Source organism: Myotis daubentonii, chromosome 5, assembly GCF_963259705.1.
Source record: "Myotis daubentonii chromosome 5, mMyoDau2.1, whole genome shotgun sequence".
Lineage (NCBI taxonomy): Eukaryota > Metazoa > Chordata > Mammalia > Chiroptera > Vespertilionidae > Myotis > Myotis daubentonii.
The window spans coordinates 50,817,937-50,837,818 of record NC_081844.1 but is presented as its reverse complement, the minus strand read 5'-3'; the positions used below and the strand labels follow the sequence as shown (position 1 = coordinate 50,837,818).

Sequence of the window (19,882 nt, the reverse complement as noted above, 5' to 3'; positions counted from 1 at the left end):
TATATCAGTTTGCAACCCAACTATTTGTTTAAAAGCACAGATTATCACAAATGTTATCAAGTGACTTTTTTATTATCAGATCTTTCTCAAAATTGTTCATCCTCTGAAAATCCAAGTAGAATAACACATATCAATCCTATCCTCATATAATAATTTATCCCACTTACTGAAAGTCTGTCATAATTAAAACATAAATTATCTATTTCTGGATTAAACAATTATTAATAAAAATATGTTTGAAATGAGCGGGGCAACCTTAGATGTGCTATACCCAGTCTGAATAGTCAAACCTTCCCAGCATGCTTAGTGAAATAATAATTTTACCTATAACTTACATTTTCCCTCTTTCCTAAAGAATCTGCAATAGTCATGGGGAGTGATTTCTTAAATATCTCATGTCTAATCATTCTATACCATCCATTGACTAAGCCTTGACATCCCCCACTTCTGCCTGAATAATTTATTTCTGGGATATACTTATCTAAACAATTCTCTATTCACTTAGTTCTCTCTCGGGATTCTCCTCAGTCACTTACAAAGATAATGTTGACACCCACCTCACCAAATTCTCAAATGTATAAGAACACCAGTGGTGACTCCAGTTTAGTCTCAACTTCCCTCATTTCCCCAGATACATATTCTTTATGTAAGCTTTGTCCTTTCTTCTTTCTCCTTCTCTCCCTCCTCCCTTCTCTACATCCCTTCTTACCTTTTTTGTCTCTCATGTCATATTACACAAAAGAAAGTAAATGTTGGGCAGGTACATATGAAGAGGGAAAACATTTGGTTTATTAAGCTTTCAAAAGACCAGCTGGAGAAGCTAAAACATTGAAGCAGTAGAATACTAATTAAATAACTTCTGCACAATGTGTTAGGGTTTCTGTTTATTTATTTTCATTATGCTAATAAATTCATTGATATTTCACAATACTTTGTAATTGGAACTTAATTTTAATACCTAACTTGCATTTAAATTATATCACCTGTGGAAATGAGATGCTTCAAAAAGTGAAAAATTTTCAAGTTACTCATTTTAATTTAAGCAAAGTTGAAGGTAGCCATACTCAAAGCTGGGTGACGACGTAGTTGGACTATTCTGAACCAAAGAAGGATAGTATTCTTTAACTGGCAAAATAAGTCATTTGCAATTATTGATGTACATTTGATTGCTAATACAATATTTATTTTGAGTATTTGAATATGCACAAATTATAAAAAATATTTACTAAAAGTAGAAATAACAATGACCTATTTTTAAAATTGCATTGATAACAATTTAAAAATAAATGGAAATTTTTCATGACATTTTTTCTTGTGGAAACATTTTTGTTGTCATTGTTATTTCTTTAACAAATTTATCTGACTTTCAAATTGTTGAATATAGTTTGTATTTACTTTTTCTTCCCTATATGATTGCAATCTAGTCCCAGTGGCTGAAGTTGACTTTTTAAATCAACTTATTAATTCTATAGGCAAACATACTTAAACCATTATACAACCTCTGCTTTAGCACCCTGCACACTGATTCTACAAATGGATCCAACTCTTATAAGAAAGTGTCATATTTTATCTACAACTATAATGTTATTCTATACATTCTATGAAAATAGTTAATAATATTGTCTATCAGTATAGTTTGTTAAAATACCATCTGTGATCTTTCTTCTTGGAAAAGAGAACATGGAGATATTCTAAAAGATTAATGTCAGCTCACAGTATGGACATGGGCATTCTTGGCCCTTTCAACCAAACATAGGCAATTCAATATTATAGTCATATTTGCCTTTCATTGGAGTGGATGCTGAAACAAAGAAGGAGTGGAATAGTTGGTGCTGTTTTATACACGGGGATATAAGAGGCAGTGAAGCACGTGTTTGTGAATATTTCCTCTTGACATGTTACTTGGAATGTATAGGAATCCCAAAGTGAAGCCCTTGTTAATCTTTACACAAAGTGCTTTGTTTACCCTTCAAGTGTGTCATCTTTTTATTTATCCTCACTACGTTTAAAATATTCTGTCAATTTCATATTGTATCACCATGAATTCACTGAATTAAATTGGGGCCAGGTATTCTAATTTCATTTTTAGTTTGCTCTCTGTCTTTGGAGCTATTGCTGAGCATCTTAGCTGTTCAGTGGGACATAAAGGGCATAAACAACCTTTTCTGTCTTGTACCAGAAGAGATCATTCTAAACTTTTTTATTAGAGAACTAGAGGCCCAGTGCACAGAAATTTGTGCAGTCGGGGGGGGGGTGTCCCTCAGCCCGGCCTGTACCCTCTCGCAGTCTGGGACCCCTCGGGGGATGTCCACCTGCTGCCTGAGGCCTGATCCCCAGGGGATCGGGCCTAAGCTGGCAGTCAGACATCCCTCTGGCAGCTGGGGAACCCTCAGGGGATGTCCACTTACCAGCGGGGAGCAGGCCTAAGCTGTAGTCGGACATCCTTAGCGCTGCTGAGGAGGCAGGAGAGGCTCCCACCACCACTGCTGTACTGGCAGCCATCAGCCTGTCTTGTGACTGAGCAGAGCTCCACCTGGGGGAGCACACTGACCACCAGGGTCATCTCCTGCATTAAGTGTCTGCCCCCTGGTGGTCAATTTGTGTCATAGTGACCAGTCATTCCCAGTTGGTGTGCTGTTAGTGTCAATTTGCATATCACCCTTTTATTATATAGGATAGAGGCCTGGTGCATGGATGGGGGCCGGCTGGTTTGCCCTGAAGAGTGTCCTGGATCAGGGTAGGCATCCTGCTGGGGTGCCTGGCCAGCCTGCATGAGGGTCTGAGGGCCATTTTCAGGTTGGCCATGCCCCCCGGCAACCCAAGCTCCCAGCCTCTCCTTTTTTTCTGATTTTCTTTTTTCTGGGATTTATTTATCTTCTATAATTGAAACTTTGTAGCCTTGAGCGAAGCCAAGTCCAGCCAGGGCAGGCGGGAAGCTTGGCTTCCTCCATAACCGGGTGCAATCCAATCCTCCCTCTTGCTCCAGTTCCGTGGCTGCCGCCATCTTAGTTGGATTAATTTGCATACTCGCTCCTGATTGGCTGGTGGGCGTGGCTTGTGGGTGTGGCTTGAGCGTAGCAGAGGGACAGTTAATTTGCATGTTTCTCTTTTATTATATAGGATAAAACTTCAGTTAAATCACCTATAATATACTGAAATGTTTGGATATTTTCAAACTGTATAGAAATTGATTTAAATTCTTTCATATGATCTGAATATTGGCATAAATGACATTAGGAGTACTCCCAATTAAATTATAGTTTAAAGAATTTTTAGAAAGGTACACAATTTATACAGTATTTGTGTGATCTTTCCATTACACAAACTTAGTTTCCTTATAGTTATATTACCTTATAGTTAGTTTTTTAATGTTCAGCCTTTAAGTTTACTTATTTTAATTTTTTTTTCAGGAAATGTACTTAAGAAGATTTCTGAGAGAATATACTCAGTTTTCCTGCTGTGATTAAACAAGACACGGCTGTATTTTGTAAGTTCACCTATTTTTATCTAAATAGAGAAGACTTTCTGCTGCAGAGAACCACTTTTTTTTCCCCTTTTGGAATTAAAGTAAACTTTTGCTTTAATGGAAGACTTAAATGATTTTATTTTTTTTCAAGCTTCCTTTACCTAATATTTATTTAATTTCAATAAATAGTGAAAAGCAGTTCTTTTTTTAATGAACTCTGTTTCCTTCTATCTATTAGCCAATGTTTTAATGACTTGAGATAAGAACTTTATCAGTTGATGAGCTAGTTAAAGGGGCAGTGCTGTCAGTAATACTGATTTTGCTTGGATAAATATATTGGTAATTATACTCCATTTCAGTGAACAAATATATTCAGTTTTATCTATAGTAACTACCATATGTGGTCTCATGAAGGTTACTGACTACTGACTATCTTTAGGAAATATATTGATTTTATCTTATAACTAATACTTGGATTTTACATTCATGAATTTATAAGATTAATTTTGATGAGATTGACTTTGATGTACTAGAATCTCATACTCATTTATTTCACATGACACAGAGCAAAAAACAAAGGCTGCTGTCTAGAGTTGTGAATGACATTAAATTGAATGTTTCCTGAACCTTCAAATTTATAACCCCTTTGATTATCTCAAAGTTGAGAAATTTTGCTATTTCAGTTTTTAAAGCATAGTGTAAAGCAAATAGATTTCCTCCTCTTTTACAAGATGCCTTCTGGTATGGAGATAAAATAGTCTCTTTGACTCTAATTAGACTTCTATGCCAGACCCAGTAGATTGAGAGAATGGAATACATGTCACTTATTTTGACATTTGCAACTTTAAAAAATATTTTATTGCTCTCTCTCTCTCTCTCTCTCTCTCTCTCTCTCTCTCTCTCTCTCTCTCCTTTTACTTTTCTTTCAGGCAGACTACTTCCACTAAGCAAGAGAAAAAAAATTCTGCTATACCCCCCCCCCCCATAATAAGTGGGTGGAGGATTAACTAGATGAAAAAAAATATACCTATAGATCCATAATTAGTGGCACGGTAGCCATTCTAAGTGCTCTTTACCAGAAGTGTTTTGTTAGTATAGTATTTTTTTTTAACAGTTTAATTAGTGCTGAGTATAATAACATGAAGAGCATACTTAAAGATTACAGCAGATCTTAGAAATCTGTATAGTAATTTGGAGGGCATAAATCAGATATAAAAAATCTTGAAATTGGTGGAAAAATCTTTTACAAAGAATGAGGAAATTTTATAAAGACAAATATTAACATATCTCATGAAGGAGAAACAAAGATTATGTAGGAGATTAACAAAACCATCTTAAATTTAAACTATGTTGCAACAATTCCATTTTCCCAAATTATCCATTTATATTATTATTTATCTTCATGGAAACTATGGAGTTTTACATCTAAAATATTTCATTTAATAAAAGTTATCAGTTTTCTATTCTTTTTTATTAAATAAGGATTTCTCTACGTAAATTCCAATTTTTGATCATTGAATAACACCAGCATTAAATTGACTTTCTACAATTTTATATTAACAGAAAATATTATTGAACATTTACAGTGTACTAAACCTTATGGATGAAAAATCAAAAAAGAAATTTGCTGTGCAATTTTGTCAGTGGTGAATATACATTTTTTTATCAGTATTTCACAGTATGCTTTTTCTCCATTACTATATCAGTTCCTCAGGTCTAAGCAATCCAAGTTGGGAATCATAGAGGTATTATTAGGATTTAGGTTACTAAAATGCAAGAGCCAGGAACAAAAGTGTTCTTGACTTTGGTCACACTCTTGTTGAGTATGCTGAACACTTATGGTCCATTCAGCTGATTTGGAATCTGGAATACAAGGAGGAGGTGCAGGAGAGAAATACAATTTGTGATTAAAATTTCTTGGTAATAGTGTCCCTGATAAAAATTTAAAGGAAGTAGAAAAAGTCCATATGAAGAAGAAAACAGGGAAATAACTGAATATCATTCTTCACAAGTAAAAGTGACTAATAATTTTGTAGTGACTGAAAAAAACCTGAAGTATAATAAACCTGCACTGTTATCAGTAAAGACTTTTATGCTGTGAGAATTTATATGCACTAGAATGACTACAGATAGAACTTTGAAAATCCCTATTTTGAAAGATTTTTTGAAAACAAAACTGATCCTATCTTGCAGGGACTACCTGAGGGATAGAAGTGCTCATTTACCAACATGAAATCTTTCAAATCCAGTCACTATTTTACATTCTGTCTTAGGTCATTAGCTTCAATCAACATTGGCTTTGCTTTCCTGAGACCATACAGAGGAGGAAGTTAACTGGTTTAGCAAACATTTGCTCAGCTATGGTCCCAGTTGCATAACTGTCCAGTGCCTAATGGAGAATTAGTACCATTTTCTCTACTGGTGTAAAGCCATGATCAAAGTAGGCCCTCTGTCTTTGGAATGAGAATACCCCTGGGAGCTACACTATGTCATCTGGCTGGAATTCATCTAAGTAAGTGTTTTAATGAGCACATTAAAAAAAAATCACAGCTATATTTTTGCTGTCCATTATTGATACTCCCTTAAGAAGGGATTATACTTCACACACCTTTCAATGAGGTTATTTTTCTGGTATTTTGACAATGGATGATTTCAGCCTAGAAATCATGTTATCTTCTGGCTTATAACACTAGTTTTTTTTAATAGTCTTTCTTCTCCCATGAACTCAGTAGAGATGAAATCAGCTTTATATTTTTCCAGATTTTTTCCTTTTTTTAAATTTAAGGAATTTAATCAAATGAATAATTGTGATAAGAGTTGTGGGGAATAAAAGAAAATTATAAAATATCACTGTTTCTAAATGCTATAATCTCATTGTGGAAGATTATTTATATAAAATTAAATATAGGATTAATGACAATAAAAATGCCAACTATATTATAATTCTCTGACCTCCCACATCCATGTTAGTCTATTCTTTGTATACTATGTATATATATATAGTCAAAGAGATGTGGGGGGGGGTGGCACACAAGGAATGAATGAAATGCTATAGTTATTCAGATAATCAGTGTAAATTACAATTAAGAAATTAAATATAGGTAAAACTTAGATGGATACTAAAGGACTGATATCATAGATAGGACAAAGTCAGGCTTGATGTGATAATACATTCCAGCTTTATAGGTATTGGAAAAAGAACCTTCCATATTTTGTTTGTCTTCCATGGTTGTTTTTTGTATCAGCCTTTGGTAGACACCTTGAACAAAACTTAAATGCAATTATACAAGGAAACAAATTAGGCAGCTTTCTGACTATTTATTTATTTCTCAGTGCTTTTATTTTGAGATGTGAGGAAATATTTTTATAGGTACACATGAAAATGACAGACATGATCACAGATAAAAGTGAAGACAGTCTAACCAGAAAGCTTTAACACCTGTCAGCTGTTGAACCTGACGTTCTGAATATGACATGCTTGCAGGACTGAAAGAAATGATAATTTCTCCTTCAACGGAATCCACGCCAACCTCCTTATAATCCCTCTCAAGGGTGGCCATGTCCTCACGGGCCTGATAACACTCTCCTTCCTTCGTGCCCTCACCCACATAACAGGGGACAAAGGCACACTTAGCAAACATTATGTCAAACTTGTGGTCCAGGCAAGCCCAGGCCTCAGCAGTAGCTGTGATGTCGCTCAGCATGCACACAGCTCACTGTACTTTGGCCAGGTCTCCAACAGGGACCACAGTGGGAGGCTGGTAATTAATATCAATTTTGAAGCCAGTGGGGCACCATTCTATAAACTGGATGCTGGCCTTGGTTTTGATGGTGGCAGTGGAAGCACTGACATCTTTGGGAACCATGTCACCAAGGTACAACAGGCAGCAAGCCATGTAATTACCATGGCGAGGGTCACATTGCACCATCTTACTGGCTGGCTGAAAGCATTGGTTACCTCTGCTGCAGAAAGCTGTTCATTGTAGGCTTTCTCGGTAGAGATGACAGGGGCATATGTGGCCAGAGGGAAGTGGATACAGAGATAGGCACATGGTTGGTTTGGAATTCAGTCAGATCAACATTCAGGGCTCCATCAAACCTGAGGGAAGCAGTGATGGAGGACACAATAGGGCTAATATGAGTGTTCCATGGTGGTGTGGGTGGTAAGAATGAAGTTGTAGGGCTCAACTACAGCTCTGGAAACCTGGGTGGATGGGTAAATGAAGAACTTCAGCTTGGAATTCTTGCCATAAATCGACAGATATATATCATCAGCAGGGAGGTGAATATAGAGCCAGTTCCCCCACCAAAACTGTGGGAAAACAAGAAGATCTGAAGACCTGTGCACCTGTCAGCCAGTTTCCGAATTTGGTCCAAGATGAGGTCAATGATCTCCTTGACAATGATGTAGTGCCTGTGGGCATAGTTATTGGCAGCATCTGCCTTGGATGAGCTCCTTAGGAAGGAACTCTAAATGCTTAAAAAACTGCTAAAAGGATATCTAAAAGTTTTGTGTCTTTGTCTTAAAGATTTTGACCAAAGATCTTGAAGATAGTCTGTATATTATCAACACAGTGAAACTGTTTCACTCTTAATGAGTTTAATTGATTGAAATTCAATTGTGATCAGTCTGCTAAGTAAACAAGGTTTCCTAAGTAGTGATGGAAAACGTGTGTGCATTTTTCTTTTAAATTTATGTTCTATAATAGGGAGTTATGGAAGTTTGTTATTTGGAGTAAAGTTCTTAACACCTGTAAATGAAAAAATAAGTTGATGTATAACATAAGTACAAATGTTTAAGTGTAAAAATTATAACTCTCTAAAAGGAAAACTCAGTTTCCTTTTAGTTAGAGATTCTTTTATAGAATAGAGATCAATATAGTGAGTACCAGTTTCCAGAAGAATAAAAATGTATCTATTATTTCTTCTTGTGAGCTGCAGCAGTGTTCCTTGATGATTTAGCAGAGAGATAGCCATTCCTTCTTCTTTGTTCATAATGACTATCAATTACATCGATGGACATCCATAATCCAAAATATAACAAATTACAAGCATTAGGTTCTCCATTTTTATTGTTTTTACATATATATAACACATTCTTGATTTAACTTCAGAAACAACATTGACAAAATTTATATTTGAGTAATTTATTTAAGAAAAATTTTAAAAGTGTAACAAACTCTAATTTGTTTTTCCTGCATAATTAACAGCTGTGACTTTCTGTTTCATTTGTCTTAACATTCACATTAATGGATTCACCTTTTGTCCTGCTCTGAACTTGATACTGGGAAAGGTTTTATGCATCATTGCTTCTTAATATGCCTCAGGTAATTGGTCCTATTACAGTAGTTTATACAATACTTACCTGAGAAAATGAGAGACACCTTTTCAAGAAATAACACTTATCTCAAACTAATTTTGTTTCAGTGAGGTTGTTATCAACATGGAAGATGTTTTGACAAATATATATACATTTACAAAAATGTAAAACAGTATCTTATGGATGGGCAGACTTGATTAATTGTATTGATTGGATTTGGTTGGCTAGAGTATGAAAGTCAGACTTTTATTTATGCTGCCAAGACTACTGGCTTTAAACTTGCTGTTATATTTTGAAGAGACAGTGAATCAAAGCATTGCACTTGACAATCAGCTATCCCAGATAACTTGTCCTCTGAAATTTAAGGGAAATTTGCTAGTAGAGGTCTTTCTCAAGCTTATAATTACAGATGATCACTGTGGAGAAGGACATTTAACAGGATATTATCTTTCATTAAGATTTTAACCTGCAAACAAACCCACTTAAGAAAAAAGAATGAGCTAACATCTATACTAATAAAAGGGTAATACGCTAATTAGACCAGACATCTTCTGGTCATCCTTCCAGAAAAAGCCATGGTGGCGGGGGCTGAGGCAAAGGTGGTTAGGGGTGAGCAGGCCAGCAGGGGAGGGCAGTTAGGGGTGAGCAGGCCAGCAGGCAGAGTGGTTAGGGATGATCAAGCAGGCAGGAAGGAAAGAGGTTAGGAGCCAGCAGTCCCAGATTGCAAGGGGGATGTCCGACTGCGCGTTTAAACTGGCAGTCGGACATCCCTCAAGGGGTCCCAGATTGGAGAGGGTGCAGGCCATGCTGATGGATGCCCCCCCTCCATGCATGGATTTCGTGCACCGGGCCTCTAGTTTTACATAACTGATCAACATGTTAGTGGATTTTCCTCTTTCTGAAATAAAGTTAGCAGCAGTAGGATTTTAAAGAACTCTAGTAGGGTTATTAGGGAAGAACAAAGAGTCATATTATATTTTTAATTAAATGCAACTTTAAAGAATTTTTTTAAATGTCAGGTTCTGGTGTTTGAATACCTAAGAGACTCCTAGTATTCACATAATCCTGGCAAGAGTAAGTAATCCATACTTTTAGTTATTTAGAAAAATGAGATGTGTATTGGCCAGCTCATTTTTCTAAATTAGTACTTTTTAAACTATATTTTTAACTGTCTGTTGTTCATAAAAAGTATGCTAAAATTTCCATATGTTTGATGAAATCTTTAGGCAACATTCTGTAATCACATATACTTATGTGTTTTTTTTGGATTATCAGTTGAATCTTTGTTTCCAGACTTGCATTTTATTTTGTAATTATTGTTAAATATTTTCTTTTATTCACTTCCCAAATATTATTTCCTCCTCTCAAGCCACCATCTATCTTCCCAAAATTATATAAAACTAGAGACCCGATGCACAAAATTCGTGCACGAGTAGGCTTTCACAGCTGCAGTGGCTTCCTCAATCCTGCGGCTGCAGCCCAGCTTCGTCCGGAAGGTCGTCTGGAAGGATGTCGGGTCTAATTAGTATATTACTATTAGCTTTTATTATTATAGGTGATTTTATTCCACATTTATAATAGCAAATCATCAACAGAAATTATTGGATGATGATTGATATTCCTAATTAGTATTTTCATTTAGCATCTACTAATTCCTTAAATTTAAGGTCAGTGTGGTTTACTGATTAAAAATACAGAGTATGAATTTATCTAGGTTTGAATATCAACTCTCACTTTTTGTTTGTATGGTTGCTAAGCTGAACATTTGATTTTTTAAAGTTGTTACAAGGGTAGATGAAAGAGTCTGTGTAATCTGTAATACATAATTAAGATTGAACGACTATTACTCTTCATAACTGGTGGTTACAATAGTAAAACATGTTGAACTTTTCATGACTAATAGTAGAAATATATTATATTAATAGAAGATCAAAGGTTACTGTTGGCCATTTATATATGCATTAAGGATATGGCCTAATATTTGGAAACAAAAGTTTAGTTCAGAAAAAATCATGGTACAGTGTGTTTTTCTAATGATAATTATTTTATAAGATTCATGATACACCTCTATGGTGAATGTATTGTTATTATTTATAATCCTTACCCAAGGATATTTTTTCCATTGATGTGAGAGAGATACATTGATTGGTTGCCTCCCACATGCTGGGATCGAACCTGTAACCCAGTTCCATGCCCTTGACCAGGAATCAAACCCTTGACCCTTTGGTGTGAGAGCTGACACTCTAACCACTGAGCCACCGGCCAGGGCAGCAATTGTATTACTTTTAACCAGTATTTGAAACATTGATAAAGTGATCTCAGATACAAGAGATAACATTATGCCCTGGTATTTCCAACTGAACCAAAAGTTATTTTTATCCTTTAGGACTAATGACTAAAAAATAATGATGTTAGCCTTTAATAATATCATAAATTTCAAGATTTAAAATGATCCAGCAAAATATTATTTTGGAAATTGTATTTCTAGAAGTCATATCATTTATTTTTCATTGCCTTTTTCTTTTTAGTTTTTTTATTAACCTAAGTCATCAATTCCTTATGATAATTAAATAACTTGTCCCCATACAAATATTTTATAGAACTCATAAACCAGGATGGCAAGATTTAATTTTTTCATAATTTAATCTTTATCTTGGTTTAATTGTATTTTTATCTCCTTCCTATCTAGAGAAGTTGTGAGAAATACACAATCATAATTATCTTTCATGATAAATGTGATTTCCATGCACCAAGACTGACTTCAGAATTACACTACCGAATTGTTGCAGGTATGTGAAAAAAAAACTCAACTGGCATTTGCCTTTGAGAAATCTATAATAGCTATACTTTCCTTCAGGTGTCCAAAGAGTTTTATTCTTGACAACTATACACTACTTCTCATGCACAAAAACTCTTAAATTACAATATCCTTTCTTAAGCCTGTGCTTTAATGTCATTGGGAATTGAGCAAATGACAAGAAGGTATGTATATAAAAAAGGGAAAGTTCTATTGTCAAGAATATCATATTTTCCTACCATTAGCTTAATTATGGCACACATGGTTTTGAAAGGGCTGAAAATCACTTTTTATGTAAAAGAAAATTTAACTTGGTCTAGACCTTTCCAATTTATTGCCTCTAAAAATCTCATAAAACTAATATCTTTGGTTATTCTAGGGATTTTAAATAAATTAGAAAAGTGTATCTTAAATTTATATGAAGATCTATATAAATAGAATTGTAAAATATAAATTTTGCTATAATTCAAATAATAGGTCCACTACATGGAAAACCTTTTTTAAAAAGTATTTTAATTTGTTTTTTCCCATCACCTTTCATCCCCTCTAAGCCCTCTTCCACCTCCACCCACCCCTCCCTCCCCACAATTACCACAGTGTTGCCATGCCCATGAGTTCTCTGGAAAGCATTTCTATTGCTGGAAAAACAATTCTGTATTTTTGGATTTGTCAAATTAGACTGTGTAGGTGAAAGAATAAAATAAATGGAGAAACAGAGAGAAAACTTATTAATTGGTTCATAGGTTAAGATTTGCAATTAAGCAATAGAAGGTAGCAAGTGTCAGCATAAGAGAGATTTCTTTGGGCTTTGTGGATTTAATAAGTGAATTCCTTCAGGAAAATATGAGTAAATGACGATCATTTTATTAGTTAAAAAAATCCTTGCCCCGCCGGCATGGCTCAGTGGTTGAGTGTCAACCTACGAACCAGGAGGTTACGGTTTGATTCCCTGTCAGGGCACATGCCAGGTTATGGGCTTGATCCCCAGTGTGGGGTGTGCAGGAAGCATCCGATCAATGATTCTCTTTCATCACTGATGTTTCTATCTCTCTCTCTCTCCCTCTCCCTTCCTCTCTGAAATCAATAACAAACTTAAAAAAAAAAATCCTCATCAACGTTTCAACTCACACAGAAGCATTGTTTCAGTTTATATGTTTTGATAAAATAGTGAGGTTTGTTTCTTTGACATTAATTATGGTTCAAACAATATGGCTGAGGAAGCTGAATCTTAAAAAGCCACAAAATGCAAACATATGTCTCCCAGTGAAAACACTAGTAAAATGTTGTTTACTTTGCAATACTTCTTACCTGAATTTTGGAAGTTTGCAAGTCTATAATTCCTATAAAACACTAGAATAGGAAATTATAAGCACTTAATTTTTGAGATTGGCAAATTCAGAATTTATGTAAAATACTATCTTAGAATAGCAAATAACAATTGCTTATTTTACTAAGCTTATGCGAGAGCAATTACATTTATATAATTAAATTATTTTCTAAATTAAGAAGTATTTTTATCTAAAGTATGAAAATTCTTATCCTTTCCTTATTTAAAAACCCTATCTGCAGTGTAAATCCCATTCAGTTTAATTCACTAAATAGTTATTTCCTACATTTAAGTCCAAGAAATGAATTAGTACAATTGGGTGAAATAATATATAATAATCCATGATCTCATATTGTACATAAATTGTAATAAATTACAGTTACTAAATCAAGGTTAACATATCTAAGACAGAAAGCCTTTATTCTAGAAAATTTAGTAGGGGATAAAACATAATTACAACTTTACTTATTAACTGTATGACTAGAATAATTTTCTCATTTTTATGACCCTTAGTTTTTTCACCTATGAAATGTCATAAATCACAATTCCTTAAAGAAATAATGATGATGCAATGAGATAAACATACCAAAGTATCTAAAATAGTCCTTTGTAATTGATAAATGCTCAATGATTTTTTAGAGGCCCCTAAAGTTAGAGATCTTTCACTGTGTGAGGCTAAAGAATATATCTCAGAAACTGAAATAGGTTTTTAATAAAAACCCCAAATCATATCCCTAGGTTAAAATAATCTAAAAGAAGTATGGCTAGTGGAAATAGAAAGTAAATGTACTGCAATGATTTCTACATTTGCCTCTATTTTTGTGCCTTTAGGGTTTTTATTGAGGTGTTGAAAATTATGTTTTGGGGTCCTTTTAGGTCTATTGTTCTGTGAAAGTGTGGAATCAGATTTTTTAAAATGTGATTGAAACAGAATTGGGTGGTGCTAGAATTTAACATTTAGGCCACCAAAATATTCCTCAAAGATCTAACCAAGAACCTATCTATACCAGACTATTGGATGTGTCGTACATTTGGGGCAGATGCTGTGAAATGTACTATTTTATTTCACTTAAAACAACAACAGTATACACTTTTGGAGTAATCTTTTTGCCTATTAAATCTGTACTGTTTTCTACAGAAGAAGAAGGTATTACCTTTGTCCAGCTGTTGTCCCTTCCCTCATCCCCTTGGTACCAATTCTATGTTGCCCCTTTATGAGTCAGGAATAGAGCCATCACTCCAGCACATACCCCTAAAGCACCCCTTTAGAAAACATGTGACAAGATGAATCATTACTATAAAAATTTAATTTTGGCCCTGACCAGTTTGGCTCAGTGGATAGAGCATTGGCCTGAGGACTGAAGGGTCCCAGGTTTGATTCCGGTCAAGGGCATGTACCTTGGTTGCGAGCACAGCCCCAGTAGGGGGTGTACAAGAGGCAGCTGATTGATGTTTCTCTCTCATCGATGTTTCTAACTCTCTATCCCTCTCCCTTCCTCTCTGTAAAAAATTAAAAAATAATAATTTTGTATAACAGTGGTCCAAGAGAAATCCAGTTGATTATAAAACAAAAACAAAACTTTCAGCAACTTTTAAATTTCTTCTACATCCAACCTCATCTGATTCTGTTTCCCACTCCATAGAGGTCATAGTTACGACTTTTCATCTCTTTACCAACCTGAGCTCCTCTTTTACTTTTCTGAGAAGTGTCAGTGTAAGCATCACAATGGTGACCTATTTTGTCCTCGTACAGCAGTGATGGCGAACCTTTTCAGCTCGGCGTGTCAGCATTTTGAAAAACCCTAACTTAACCCTGGTGCCATGTCACATGTAGAAATTTTATGATATTTGCAACCATAGTAAAACAAAGACTTATATTTTTGATATTTATTTTATATATTTAAATGCCATTTAACAAAGAAAAATCAACCAAAAAAATGAGTTGTGGTTGCAAGTTAGATCCCCAGTCAAGGCACATACAAGAAGCAACCAGTGAATGCATACATCAGTGGAACAACAAATCGATGTTTCTTTCTCCCTATGTCTCACTTGCTCTCAAAAGGAAAAGCAACAACACACAAACAAAAACACACCAAAAACCCACTTCAATATGTGAGAAGAGCTTTGAGATGTGAGATTCGGGGCAGAATAAGGGCAACATGAGATTTTATGTCGATTCTAATTGAAGTACTCCACATGGCTGGCGCTGATTTGTAGCAGTGATATGTAAGGATGTGCTTCATTACAATCCTGTTTCTCCTCAGCTTAAAATGGATTGCAAGTCAGGATGAAGGCGTTAAATTTGGCTAATTTCAGGAATGATCACATTGCTTGCTTCATGGGTTTGAAAATGAGATACAATTCATGAATTGCTCTATTTTTAACATATGCCTCTTTCTTTGCCATTATTGCAAACAAATGAAAGTGATATTATGATGTCCAGTTACTTGATGCTTTTGCAGATTAAAATTATTTTCTACATTGAAGCACAATAACATTTGCATGTATCCTTTCCAGGAAATGCATGAATCCTTGTAATGAAGTGAAAATTTTACTATCCCTTTTTGCTTTTTAACAATTTTTTTTTAAATTGGCATCTTCTAGATTATAAACTAGCTCAAAGACATGTAGAAGACCAAGTTTCAGGGATGGGGGCAGATTAGAAGTACTGTAAAGGTCTTTCATCTGTTGCTTCATTTCTTATTATGCAGATTTTTTGGCAAATGATATCATGGGGTCTGTAAATTAATATATTTAAGCTGATGGCAATATGAGCATCTGTCCCTAGCATTCTTGAGAATAATTTACTTCGCTAATACATAATTTCATGCCTCGTGCAAAAGAGAGGAACCCTTAATTGCTGAAGGTGAAATGAGAAGACAGGCTTCCCTGGAGAAAAACAAACGTGTGTTCTTTGGAGAATTTGACATTTACAGGGACTCCGCATATGCAATGAAGAAGAAGAGGCTTTGGGGAAAGTAGCCTCTTGGGGCTGCTTTCATAATTGGGAAAACACTAATACATGAGTAAGTCACCTCGCTCCGTTGGCCAGGTAGACAGGATGACATGCACAGGGCATGCTGAGCAGACCTGTGCACATTTGCCAGCCAGATGGTGTGAGACAGTTTATCAGCACAGTGTTCCTAGATGATGTTTTCATTAGTTTTCTTAGTCAAGATGACTATTAGTCTAGTATTGCTCTAGTGGTGCCATCGATAAAATGCACCTGTATTGAGAAAAAAACAAAGACTAAACATATACATAGGTAAAGGTCTAGTGACCTAATTTCCTAGTAGCTCCTGAGGAGAGAGAGCGGAAACCAAGATCAGATTGTTGCATGTGTGTGTGGGTGTATGTGTGTGTGTGTGTGTGTGTGTGTGTTTTCGTGACTTCCAAACCATGCTAGGAAACCTTGCCATATGAAAAGCATTTTTCCCTTTTGCCACTAAATTAAGTGGAGGCCCTGTGCTATGCTAAGTGATGAGTAGAGAAGCACTCACAGAATATCTTTAAATCCCTGCATTCCCTGGAGCTCCCAGGATTCTGAAAAGTTTATCTTCCTTGGTGGGCTCAGTTTGTATCTTAGAGCAAGGAAGAGCAGTAAGTTTTTGTTTTTTTATGTTTTTCTCTTTTTTTTCTATTTAAGAGCCTTTCAGAAAAATATTTTACAAAAATCTTTGTTTGCTAAGTTATATCAAACAGTCATTACATATTAAAACAGTATTATTTCCCATAACAAATTTAAATAAAGTCAGTCAACAAAATCTGCTAGTACAATTATATTTGTATGCTATTTAGAATCAGAAACATACCTAGTTTTGATCTTTTAATATGTAAATCATACATCTCAACTTCAGGATATTTATCTAGTGTGGCATTCTTAAATCATGATTTGTAAAGTTTACCAATGAAAACTGGTTGACCTTTGTCCAGTAATTTTTATATATTTTTTGTCAATTTAACTGCAGTTTATTAAAGTGAGCCACAGGCACAGCCCCAAAGCAAAATGATTGGATTATACTAGGGTATGAACACTAAGCTATAGCTTATTGTGAGCTACCAATGTAATAGACTGCCACACTGATAATAATATATTATGTTTATAACACTATTCACTCTTTCCATTATAAATTTGTAACATTATGGGAAAATATGCTACTTAAAGTGCTACTAAATACTTTTTAGGTGTGTTATGAAATTCAATTTTATTTTAATAATGCTCCTATTATGACTACTGAAAAGTAGATATATAAAAACAGAAAAGCATATAAAATTGACCAAAAAGAAAAAAATACACTATTTTTTTTAACAAAGGAGTGTGAATAATTAGGAAAGTTTCTAGACTAGAAGATTCGTTGAATTGCTGTGTTGGAATTTCTTATTGTTTTCTTAAATTAGAAGTTATATGAGGTTTTTAAATGTATTCTCTATTCTAATAATACTTTATTAGGTATCCTATCTAATAAAAGAGAAACATGGTAATTGGCGTACGACTGCTACCCTTCCCATTGGCTAATCAGGGAGATATGCAAATTAACTGCCAGCCAAGATGGCAGCCGGCAGCCAGGCAGCTTGAAACTAACATGAGGCTTGCTTGCTTCAGTGACGGAGGAAACCAACGCTCCCCGCCGGCCTTGCCAGCCTCTGAGCTTGCAGTTTGAGACATTGTAACAAATATAGAAGCTAAACAAAATCCCAGAAACCTGCTTTCAGTGAGCCGGGATCTCAGAGCTGGAGTTATACATTGTTTAGATTATAGAACACAAACAAACCAGATACCTGCTTTCAACAGCAGAAGCCTCAGAGCTAGAGCCAGACCTAAAGCTGGCCCAGAATAAAAAAGAAAAAGAAAAAAAGGAGCAGTTGGGAGCTTCAGCCCTCAGCCCCTCACCCAGACTGGCCAGCCACCACTGTGGTTACCCCCACCCTGAAGGGTGTGTGACCAGCTGCAAACAGCCATCATCCCCTCACCCAGGCTGGCCAGGCACCCCAGTGGGGATCCCAACCCTGAAGGGTGTGTGACCAGCTGCAAACAGCCATCATCCCCTCACCCAGGCTGGCCAGGCACCCCAGTGGGGACCCCCACCCTGATCCAGGACACCCTTCAGGGCAAACCAGCCAGCCCCACCCATGCACCAGGCCTCTATCCTATATAATAAAAGGGTAATATGCCTCCCAGCACTGGGATCAGCGTGACAGGGGGCAGCGCCCAAACCCCCTGATCGCCTTGCGGCTCTGTGTGTGACAGGGGGCAGGGCCACAACCTCCCTATCCTCCCTGCTCTGTGACAGGGGAAGGCACCCGAACCCCCTGATCAGCCCTGCTCTGTGCCTGATAGGGGGGAGCTCCCCAACCCCCTGATTGCCCTGCAGCTCTGTGTGTGACAGGGTGTAGCATCCCAACACCCTGATCGGCCCTGTTCTGTGTGTGACAGGGTGTGGTGCCCCAACACCCCCCCCCCAAGGGCCCTGCTCTGTGTGTGATGGGGTAGAGCCATAACCTCCCCATGGGCCCTGCCCTGAATGTGAGAGTGGCGGCGCCACAACCCCCTGATCGGCCCTTCTCTGTGGGTGATAGAGGGTGGCGCCCCAACCCCACCCCCCCAAGAGCTCTGCTCTTTGTGTGACGGGGTAGAGCCATAAGCTTCCCATCGGCCCTGCCCTGAGTGTGATAGGGTGTGGTGCCCCAACCCCCTGATCCACCCTGCTCTGTGTGTGACAGGGGGCGGTGACCCAACTCCTCTATCGGCCCTACTCTGTGAGTGACAGGGGGAGAGCTCCTCAACCCCCTGATCGGCCCTGCTCTGTGTGTGACAGGGGGGAGCTCCCCAACCCCCTGATTGGCCCTCCTCTGTGCGTGACAGGGGGTGGCGCCGCAACCTCCCCATTGACACTGCCTTGAGTTTGACAGGGGGCGGTGCCCCAACCCCTCAATCGGCCCTACCCTGAGCGTGACTGAGGGTGGCATCGCAACCTCCCAATCCGCCCTGCTCTGTGCATGACAGGGGACGGTGCCCCAACTCCCCAATTGGCCCTGCTCTGAGCCCGACCAGGGGCTGCACCTAGGGATTGGGCCTGCCCTCTGCCACCCGGGAGCAGGCCTAAGCCAGCAGGTCGTTATCTCCCAAGGGATCCCAGACTGCGAGAGGGCACAGGCTGGGCTGAGGGACCCCCCCTTCCCCCCCGAGTGCACAAATTTTTGTGCACCGGGCCTCTAGTCTGTTTAATAATGAACTCTACTAAAAATAAGAAGATACACTGTCTAGATAAATACACTACAGTAAAGAACTTGCACATATTTCTTAACATTGTAAAGAATAGAGTTTTTATGGTGGAGGTTGAGAATAAAGGAGTGATAAATGGTAATGGAAGGAAACTTGACGTGGGGTGGTGAATACACAATACAGTATACAGAGGATATATCATAAAATTTTACCCTGAAACCTATATAATTTTATTAACCAACTAGGGACCCAGTGCATGAATTCATGCACCTTGAAAGGAACTGTGGGCCACAAGGCTGTGGTAGGTATAGGCCCATCCTCCACGCCCCATCCAGCCCCTTCCGCTGTGGTCCTTGGTCCCCTGAATGCCAGCAGCTCTGCTCCCACCACTGCCCCCGCCACCATTGGTGCCACTTGCATGCACTGATGGCGCTGGTCCCCCTCACACTTGCTGAAGGCACCAAAGTGATTGGGGCCGTACCAGCAGCGGGTGTAGGCAGGGCCAGTGCTCTCAGAGGGTGCAAGTAGCAGCTGCTGTCCCCATCGCCCCTCAGGAGCAGGGGGAGGTGGAGAAGCTCTCAGGGGTGATCAGGGCCGGCAGCTGCCACTCGCACACACTGATGGCACCGAGTGATTGGGAACGGCGGCGGGCACTGGCAGCAGGTGTGAGCAGTGGCTCTGGTGCTGGCTATGGATGTGAGTGGTGGCTGCCGGCCCCGATTCCCCTCAGGAGCAGGGGGAGGTGGAGA

General features: G+C 37.7%; 1 pseudogene; it reads right to left on the bottom strand.

Moving 5' to 3' along the window:
• Positions 1–642: 642 nt before the first annotated feature.
• Positions 643–19,882, bottom strand: part of LOC132236121 (tubulin alpha-8 chain-like) — a 30,176-nt pseudogene continuing 10,936 nt past the window's right edge.